This window comes from Trichechus manatus, unplaced genomic scaffold, assembly GCF_000243295.1.
Source record: "Trichechus manatus latirostris isolate Lorelei unplaced genomic scaffold, TriManLat1.0 scaffold00150, whole genome shotgun sequence".
In the NCBI taxonomy this organism is placed as follows: Eukaryota; Metazoa; Chordata; class Mammalia; order Sirenia; family Trichechidae; genus Trichechus; species Trichechus manatus.
This window is the reverse complement of record NW_004444086.1, coordinates 1,173,423-1,184,347: the sequence shown is the minus strand read 5'-3', so window position 1 is coordinate 1,184,347 and position 10,925 is coordinate 1,173,423. Positions and strand designations below refer to the sequence as shown.

The window sequence follows — 10,925 nt, the reverse complement described above, 5'->3', positions numbered from 1 at the left end:
CATAGGGCAACATTTGTAGTGACTGTTAAATGAGAAACTATTTTGTTCTGTAAGCCTTCATCTTAAGTGAGAATAACAGCACAATTGGAAGAGTGTAGTCAATGTCACTGAACTGTGTATGTAGAAAGTTTTGAAACGGTGTATCTTTGGCTATGTGTATTTTCACCAAAATAAAAAAATATTGAGAAGTTAGAGGGTTAATATGTTGTGTGGTTGTTAACCAATGTTATAAAACAATATGCATACTGACTGTGTAATGAGAAACTATTTGTTCTGTAAACCTTCACCTAAAGTACAATTAAAAAAAAAAAAAACTACTGTGAAGTAAAAAAAAAAAAAGATTTTTAGCCTTGTTATAGCCTTTGAAACCACATGGAGCAGTTCTACTCTGTCCTGCAGGGTTGCTATGAGTCAGAATCGACTTGATGGCAGCTGGTTTTTTAAAGTCATGGCAGAGATTTATGTTACCTTCAAAGACTTAAAAAATCTAGGAGTGGTTTTCCCAATTTTATTTAATTCACCTGCCTGGTCCCTGGATCATGACAGAGGATAGTAGAATACCATAACCTGAACTATGTAACAGTCCCATAACTACATATCAGCTCTAATTGTAGCTGCTGTGCCAGATGTGGTACCTTTACTAGGCTTGGGTACAGCGTATGTGGTTATTGATCTGATGAACACATTTTTCTCTATCCATCAGGAAGAAGGATGAGTAGTTAGCATTTACGTGGGTTGATATATAATCGAGGCCTTGCCCTAAGACAATACGTTAACTCTCCTCTTCTCTGTCATAATATAATCTGAAAGAACCTGGACAACCGGGTATGCTGGAGAACATCACAAACTTGATATACAGGAAGTGGCAAGAACTCTCGATGCTTTGTGAGAACACGTACACCACCCAAAACAAAACAAAACCCATTGTCTTTGAGTCTGTTCTGACTCATGGTGACTCCAGATGTCTATAGAAGATGATAAATAAGCCCTATAAATATTCAGAGGTCTTGTAATCACCTTACAAATATATAATAGAACCTCCACCCAACATTTGTTTCAGATGTTGAGACTGATGACACCAGAAACACATCAGCAGTATATGAAAATGTTTTAACTCATGGAGTAAGGTTTTCTGGGGATAGTAGGGCAGCCTCCCAAGCAGGTCCAAAAACAAAAGGGCCGGGAAAGGAGACCAGCTTTGAAGCTTTATTGAGGTTAGAGGGTGGGACTAGGGTTAGTGTCTCCATGTGCATGGGCCAGGGCTTGTGTGGTTTGAATGTCTCCCAGTTCCAAAGAAGGGAGCAGTTAGGCTTTCTTACCAGCTGGCGCAGATGTGAGGAAGAAAGGAGAGGGGCTTGAAAGCTCTTACCAGTCAAAAAATAGAGGCAAATTCTATATTACAACTCACCCCTGATGTTTCGTTTAATTGGATTTTGGCTTCCCCTTTCTGGCTCACTCCTTTGCAGGATTCCAACCTCAAGTTTCAACATGTATGGTTGCCCTGAACATTATTCTCTGTTTTTCAGGCCATATAATTACCCCACTCAACAATGCTGTCTTCTGCCTGCCCTCAGGTTAGAAGCCATAAATAATGGGTACTCACCCCATGTAGTTGTCATTAGTTGCCATTCAGTGGATTCTGACTCATGGCGACCCATGTGTGCAGAGCAGAACTGCTCCATAGGGTTTTCAAGGCTGTGACCTTTCAGAAGCAGATCACCAGGGCTGTCTTTCCAGCTGCCTCTGGGTAGGTTCAAACTGTCAACCTTTTGGCTAGTAGTTGAGGGCTTAACTATTTATGCTCCCTAGGGACTCCTACTCACCCTATACTATTCCCTTTCTGCAAACATTGACTCCTCTCCAGAATCTGCCTGTTACTACAATCTAATCACAGGAGTGACATCCCATCATATTCACAGGTCCCAACTACACTCAAGGAGAGGAGATTATACAGGGTCTGCACATCAGGGGGTGGAAATCGTGGGGGCCTCTTAGAATCTACCTACCACAGTTTGCTGTGCAAAAAGTGAAGTTAAACTTTTTAATTTTCTTTTACAAATACCAGTTGCCGTCAAGTCAATTCTGACTCATGGCAACTCCTTGTGTGTCAGAGTAGAACTGCGCTCCATATGATTTTCAATGGCTGGTTTTTCGGAAGTAGATCACTGGACCTTTTCCTGTGGTGCCTCTGGATAGACTCCAACCACTAACATTTCGGTTAGCAATCAAGCATGTTAATCATTTATACCTCCCAGGGATTCCCGTTTACAAATATCATTCCAGTATCAATAACAAGGAACAAGCTTCATTTCTCTATCTCTGCCAGGTTACAAAGCCCTAAGATAATGTGAGATCTAGATGCTTCTGCCCTTAGGGGTAAAATATGCTGTGATTATTCAGTTTTTAGCTGCTTCTCATTTTGGGGAGTCATGGTATTTTTCCTTTTGAGTTATTTTCTACTAGTTTTGTTTCTTTATCCCCCCTGCCTCATCCTCAACCACACATCACTGCCCTTCTGTCTCTAATTGCCCTTTCCTTTTTTTTCCCCTCCCCTATGTATATTTATTGTAACACTTACACTTGTAAAGGAAACTTAACTGTTTAGTATTTTACAGCATTGAATTGAGTTCATTGCATAAAATCACAAGCATGAAGTTGATTCCATAGGTTTATAAGTTACTTGAAAATAAAACTACTGTAATATATAACTGGAGGCATTCTAAAAGTATTTACAACAATTTCCATGATTATTCTTATGATCTGAGAAAGCTGCATACAATTTACACTGTTAATCTTAGGAATGTATTTGAAAGAACTTAGCACACTGTAGCTTTCATGTAGCTCCGGGGGTGTTCACAATGTTGTATTATTGTTCAGGGATCAGCTTTGTGGTACCCAAGAACACAAGATGCAAATCTTCTTTAAGACTGTTAGCTTGTTTATCGGAAGTCTTTAGAGATACTGCTTCAAACTAATTCCAGGGGATTAAAGAGCTTGATAAATTATCAAACCCCAGCCAGTTCATAAGGGCTCCATTTCTAAGAAATAAGGTCAAATTTGAAGTGTTTCATTCATTTTAACATAAAAATTCTTACACCACACTTACTTAGATACTTGATAAGGAAAAACAATCCAAATTACTACAAGGAGTGTAAATCCTGGCTTTCACGCCTATGAACATTGCTTTCTTTGGTAGATGCATAGAATGTATCATTTTGGAATTGAAAGTGATTTTTCAGATAAGAAAACTGAACAACCGAGGTCACACAGATGATGCAAAGCCAGAATTAAATAGTCTTTAGGAGGCATAATGGTTAAGAGTTCGGCTGCTAACCAAAAGGTCGGCAGATCCACCAGGCGCTCCTTGGAAACCCTATGGGGCAGTTCTGCTCTGCCCTATGGGGTCACTATGAGTCGGAATCGACTTGAAGGCAGTGGGTTTAGGTTTTTTTGTTTTGGGGGGGTGAGTTAAGGGACCTTTACTCAGCCTTCTTTCCATTCTTCCATAGTATATATCTACATGGTTACATATAAATACTTTTTATAAATTGAACCACTAGGTACAACAGGTCTATCTATTTAAACCATCCTTTTGTAACATAATCATTCCCTAATTCATTATTAGATTTGCTGAAAGTAGAATCCACAGCCAATTTATCCACTATCAAGATTCCTTAGATGTTTCAGTTTGGAGAATACTAGTTGTAATGAAAAGTCAACAAATGTACTTGATCTCTTTTGTTTTTCTCTTGCACTACAATCAACATTTCTCTTTTTCCCAGTCCGGACTCTCTACCCTTTGAGGAAGTTAGCCTTTATTCCAAGAATTGGTCAATCTACACTTTTTCCTGCATGATACATGCATAGCTGATATTTAATTGAATTTTAAAGAACATTCATTCGGGGTCAGTTGAAGGTGATCTTTTTTTTTTCTCTTAATAAGATTTTATTGTGTTTTAGGTGAAAGTTTACACAGCAAATTAGGTTCCTATTTAACAATTTTTATACAGCTTGTTCCATGACATTGGTTACAGTTTTCACAGTCTGTCAGCATTCTCATTATTTCCATCCTGTTTGTTCTGTTTCCATTGATCTTAGCTTCCCTTCCCCTCCTTGACTTCTCATCTTTGCTTTTGGTAAATGTTGACTGTTTGGTCTTATATAGTTGATTGCTTAAGTAAGCACATTAATTATGGGTGATATTTTTTATTTTATAAGCCAATCTATTATTTGACTGAAAGGTGGCCTGCAGAAATAGTTTCAGTTCCAAGTTCAAAGGGTATCTTAAGGCAATAGTTTCGGGGATTCCTCTAGTCTGTATCAGTCCAGTAGGTCTGACCTTTTTTAGGAATTTGAATTTTGTTCAACATTTTTCTCCCATTGTATCCAAGACCTTCTATTGTGTCCCTGGTCAGAACTGTTGGTAATGGTAGCTGGGCACCATCTAGTTCTCCTGGTCTCAGATTAGAAGAGGCCGTGGTTTGTGTGGGCTGTTGATCCTTTGGACTAATTTCTTCTTTGAGCCTTTGATTTCCTTCATTCTCTTTTGCTCCATATGAGTAGAGACCAATAGTTGTATCTTAGATAGCTGCTTTAAGCTTTTAAGACCTCAGACACTACTCACCAAACTTAGATGTAGAACATTATGTTTATGAGCTATGTTAATGCCAGTTGACTGAGTTGTCCCCCCAAGACACTGAACGTGATCTTTTTAATGGAGTAGGTGAGGTGGAGAGATGGAGGGGTTGTTCCTTACTGTGGTTTTCCTAAGATATTACTTAAATTCCCAAATTTCTTTGCACATTTATCTGGGAAAGAAAGCATAGACTAATTTTGAGAAGTCTGAAAAGTGGTGGGAAAATATTTAAGAAATGCACAAAATGTGTAAATACTTTTAACCATTTATTTAAATAATCTGTGGAGAGTAGACATCTATTTTTTTTCCCTAGTGGAAAAAGTGTGTAACACATAGTAAGCCCTCTGAAGATAAGTGCTGAATGAAGTAATCTACATGAGTGAAGTTGAGTAAGTTTGTCTGTAAAATTTAGTTTGGAGGGTAAAATGTCTTGGGGTAAAGAAAATTGTATGGACCCAGAACAAGGGGTCAGCTTTCTGCTTGACTCCTTATTACCTCTTGAGCAAATTACTCACTCACTTTCAATTTGCAACTTTCTCTTAAATAAATAAGGACAATGAAATACAATTACCTACTTTGTTTGTAGTAGAAAGGAAATTACAAAAATTACAAGGAAACTATGTAAAATACCTGGCATACAATGGTTTTTGAAAAAAAATAGGTATTTTTATTAAGAGTTTCATTTTGGGTCTCGTATGTTTGGGTTCTTCTCATAATTTACAGATTAATGATTCTGTGAATTTAACTTACATAATAACTGTTTTTTATTCTTTTCTAGACTGAAATATGACAAACCAGTTTCTAATCAAGAAGAGCGATTTCCACTACAATTCTACAAGTGCCACATCCACCTGCATAAAATATTTGGGAGAGCACGCATGTATTTGAATATAGTTTTATATGTCCGTAACTGTGCAATCTGAACTCTTCCAGTTTTAAAGTTAAGATTTTATTACTTCTATCTTAATTTGATTCTTATTTTTCACTCTTTCCAATATCTAAGCAATATTTTCTATGAGAAAGAGTAAAATGTTCAGGAATGATCATGATGAAGACAATCACAGATTTTTTGATGAAAGTATAATAGCCAAAAATTCATTACCCTCAGTTTTTTTGACTTAATACAAGTGTTTCTATCCCACTAAAGGAGAGTTCCTTTGTTAAGGGTTTAGGAGGGATATACTGATACAATTAAAAGCGTGAAATAGTTTTGAATAATTGTTTAAGCATACGTTAAAATCCCCTAAAACGGTTTTTAAAAGTTTGCTTGTCTGACTAAAAGACAACACCTGAAGAAGATAACACTGAATTGGCCAGTCTTAATTGTGGAAAAGACTTAGTTCAGCACCATTAGTTACTTAAAAATCAATTGTCATTGACTTAATTCTGACTCAGAGTGACCCCATTTCATTTGTGTCAGAGTAGAACTGTGTTCCACAGGATTTTCAGTGGCTGATTTGTTGAAAGTAGATTGCCAGGCATTTCTTCCGTGTCACCTCTGGGTGGACTCAAACGGCCAATCTTTCGGTTAGCAGCTGAGTGTGTTAACCACTGGTACCACCCAGGGTGTTAAATGCTAGGGGAGATACAGAATAAATTTGCGTTCCATGCCATAAAATTTTATTGTAAGTGAATTGAAACAACACATATATGAAACAATACTAAACAATGCAGAATAGTCTATAATTAAATGTTAACTTCTATGATGGAAATTCTGTAATTTAGGAGTTCAGAAAAGGCGACCTAGGATATTAAGTGAGGAAGCTGATGGAGTGAAATCTTCCATGTATGGCTCCAATTTTTCAAGCCTGAATTCCTGGTGTAGATTAATCCCTGTGAGAAGAGCTGGAGAGGGAATTTGTTTTATTGTAGAGAGTTGATTTGGTTTGTCTTTTAGACTGGGATACGTAATGTGATGGGGCTTATATTTGATGAAATAAATAAGGCAGACAGCGATCAAGGGCTAAAGTTCAGTAAGATTTTTAAACAAAAGATCTGAAAGTAAGCAGTCATTACCATTGGGTTTGAGAGGTGAAAATATATGTACTTTCAATAAAAATGAGCTGAATGAACACGAATCTTTAAAGTGGCAATGATCCTAAACTTCTTTGCTTTTCCGGCATTTATATTTTCAATTTAAAACTTGTTCAAACTATAATGATCTGTGTTTAAGAATGGTGGACATGGTATCTATGTAATTTGATAGTCTTCAATATTATGTGGCTACATAATGTTTGTACAGATGAATGTTTGTACAAGGATGAAGAAGAATCAAAGGCTTCTAAAACAAAATGCTGTTTATGATTTTGAGATAATAGCTAAAACTGTTTGAAGTTTAAGTTGCAGATTCAATAGACCCTATCGCCAATGGAATTTCTATATTTTCCCTCGGGTCTTTTGTTTATGGAGCTGCATAATTTGGAAGTCAATGGAGGTGATAACTTAATGCAAACCTGAACGTACTCCAGTAAGTGTTATGGACTAATGGGTCAGCAGGAGTTTATTTCTGGGGCTGAGAGAAGGCACCTCCTTCACCACCCCATATCAAGTAGAGTAACTGAGTAACAGTTTAAATAGCCTCCTCTGGTGCATGCTCTGAAAATCAGTGTCCTCAGTGGGGCCTGGCTTAGGGAGCAGAGGCCCAGGGGCAATTGCTGTGAGAATACAAAACACCTTGAAAATCAGGAAATACATACTACAAATGAATAAAAGACCTAACCCTGATTTCTTTCTTGGATTAAGTAAATTTTCTTTTTGAATAATTCCAGTTAAAATTGATAATCAGGAGGTTATATAAATATGAAAAGCTATAGCCTTAAAAATGATTTCTCTGTTTCAGAAAAATTTTAATCAAAAGGACAATTTCTTCTAATGTGCCACACACAATTCCCTAAAAATAATGGGATATCTGTTAAACTGCAATTTTTTTTTCTTGGCTGGAATTTAGTGTAGGGTGAATGCCCTTTTCATCTCTGCCAAGAAAAATACATTAAAATACGTACTTTTTTTTTTTTTTTAACTTTGTACTTGACGAAACTATTTGGGGAAGAAAATAATGAAAACTTCCTAAAGTGTGTTAAAAAAATCAGTGAATGCTTAGAAAGTAGACTTTGGGAGATGTACAATTTTTTCTGTGGTAATAATCACTATTTTACAAATGTTGGCCATTGACTTAGGCAATGCTATGAATGCTATCTACTGTGGGTGTCTGAAGAATGTACTTTGTTAGATGCCAAATAACCTTATTTTGATTCCATCCAAATTATTTGGGGCATTACCCTAAACTAGTAGGTAAATGAAGGATTTCAGACATAATCATAGAAATATCTAATAATAAGGATTGTAAGAATATATATCCTACGTTATGTGAAGAATAAATGCACTATATTGGCCACAGGAGATATAACAGGACACAGGGTAAACCCTACAAAATGCTCCTGCCTGTGCATTTTCAACTCGACTGCACACAACAACAACAATATTTCTTGGGCTTAGGCCATCTTACTTAAATGAGCTAAATTACATTAAGTACTTCACCCACTAACTGATACATGCTTGGCAATCAACAAATGCCATTTCCCTTCTCCCACATTTATGTAACTTGGTCAACTCAGCCGTGGTTTGTTTAAATATATAATATTAAAAACATATTTGTACTTTGGAGCCACTTAAGAATAAATACATTGAAAAATATAAAGATCTGTATAGCTTTGAAAATATTTAAGAATAAATTTTAAGATACCAATTTTAAACAAACAACTATAAGCAACACTGAGAACATAACCATTAGAATATAAGACCTTAAAATAAAGCAGCCAGCAAAAGAATCAGTAGAAATTACTGTATTTTTACACAAATAACGGGCACCTTCTATGTTTGTTTGCCAACCACGACCTCTCCCCACGAGATATTTTCGTAAGCACTACTATGGCAGTTTTTTTTTTTCCTACGTGTTGCTGTTAAAAAAAAAAAAAATTAGCATAGCATGCCTATGAAAATACCTCACAGGGGAAAGTGTGCTTGGCAAACAAATGTAGAAGGAGCCTGATATTTGTGTAAAAATATGGTAAGTTTATGAGAATATTATTTAAGATAACGGTTTTACCAACAGCAACTCACAACAAAATTTTAATGTGGTTTTGAAGATACTGTTCAGATTTTTGCCCAAAATTCGCTCATATTAAGGAATAGCTGTACAGAAGATGAGTCAGGTCACAGGGTTTAAAATTGTTGCTAAAAGGTCAGCCTGATACAATTGTTATTAAAAGGTCAACCTGATAAATACAGTAGGCATTTAGAAGATTTTTTGACAATTTTTATTTCATTGCAATAAAGACAAATCATTTATCACACAAGCCAGCGAGAACAAGGGCAGCTAGTAGACAGTAATATATAAACATATTCTTGGTTAAGCTTTCCTGCACACATTTTTAACACACTAATACACAGAACCAATTGCATTCATTTTCTATGGCTGCTGTAACAAACTACCATAAACTTGGTGACTTAAAACAGCAGAAACTTATTCTCTCACAGTTCTGGAAGCCAGAAGTCCAAAATCAAGGTGTCAGAAGGGCCATGCTCCCTCCTGAGGTCTTAGGAAACAATTTTTACTTGCCTCTTCCAGCTTCTAGTAACTCTAGGCATTCCTTGTGTCTGCATTCCTCCCATCTCTGCCTCAGTCTACTCCTCATGTGTCCCTTATAAGGACACTTATCATTGGATTTAGGGCCCATTTAGGTAATCCAGGGTAATTTCATCTAAAGATTCTTAATTTAATTATATCTGCAAAGATTCTTTTTCCCAATAAGGCTACTTTTACAAGTTCTAGGGGATAGTAGGTGGATATATCTTTTTGAGAACACCATTCAATCCACTATAACAGCTCAGGAAAGCAGTCAGAGCTGAATACATACATTTGGGAATAATCAAGAAAACGTAGTAGTTGAACCCGTGCAAATGAGTGTGATCAGTCAGTACAAGTTGTAGAGTGAGAAACTAAGACATCCAAGGCCTGAACCCTAAGGAAAACCAGCTCTTAGAGAATGTGCCGAAGAAGAAAGCCCAATGGAGACTGACATAGAACATTAAGATATGTGGGATAATAAGCTAGAGAGAATGACTTCTTGGAGACTAAGGGAATAGTTGGAATACTCTTTGCAGATGTTAAGAAGTTAATAAGAATGGTAGCACAACTTGAAGAATATAATCAATGTTTCTGAATTGTGCGTGTAGAAACAGTTGAGATGGCATGTTTTTTACATGCATTTTTACCACATTAAAATATTCTAAAATGGGAACTTAATATTATGGTCCATAGTTGTCTTAGTCTGGGTTCTCTAGAGGAGAAAACCAGTGAAGCCCAAATATAAATATATAGAGAGCGATTTACTTCCAGGAAATGGCTCACAGTTGTGGGGGCTGGCAAATTCCAAAACCGTAGGTGAGGCAGCAAGCAGAAGGCTTCTGCTGGCTCACATGCTTGCAGGGGCTAACAAATCCAAAATCTGCAGGTGAAGTGGCAGGCTGCTGGCTCACAGGGCTGATGAGTCTAAAATCTGCAGGTCAAGTGGTAAGCTGAGGGCTTCTCACATCTGAAGAACTGGAGGTCAGATGATGAGAAGTGCAGGATCGAGAGAGAGGGAGCTTTTCCAGAGCATCCATTTATCTACTGGAGACAGGCCCCACCCACAAAGAAACTCTTCCTTCAACTGATTTGCTGATCACATCATATCACAAAATGGAAGATGATTACATAGTGTCTGCCAAACCACTCAGAATAATAGCTTAGCCAAGTTAACACATAGCCTTAACCATCACAGCAGTGTTCTATATATAGGGATAGAAGAAAAAAACAACACTAAAGGAATATAAAAAAACCAAGAGACAAAGAAATGTTGGCTGAACAGTGTGAGATGTGAGTTTGAGGTTTCAGTTTGCATGATGTAGAGTGTGCTTCTGTTAATGAAGAGCTGTATTAGAACAGAGAAGAAGACAACTGGAGCTCAAGAGGTTGAGGGACTGAGCCAATACTGGATCAGTCCTCTGCATCGATAATGACATCACTGAGGACAATAGTGGTGAAAACGGAAGGAAGAATGTGATACAGGGGCTAACTGAAGTAGTCACTGAGATATTTTGACATGGCACTAATAAAGTATGATAGACAATTTTCTATTCTCATTTTCTCCACCTATTCAATTGGCGGAGTTTCCAGCTAGAAACTACATCTTTTAGGTAAAACCTTATGCATAATTTTTACCCTTAAATGCATAAAAGTGTTTGAGAA

At 36.9% G+C, this 10,925-nt stretch overlaps 1 long non-coding RNA gene across 2 annotated transcripts in view; it reads left to right on the top strand.

Moving 5' to 3' along the window:
- Positions 1-10,925, top strand: part of LOC111822277 (uncharacterized) — an 82,548-nt gene that overhangs the window by 48,634 nt on the left and 22,989 nt on the right. For both annotated transcript variants that reach the window (XR_002825562.1, XR_002825563.1), the window contains exon 4: positions 5,415-7,103. This is a non-coding gene — a long non-coding RNA (uncharacterized LOC111822277). The remainder of the gene's footprint in view (positions 1-5,414; positions 7,104-10,925) is intronic.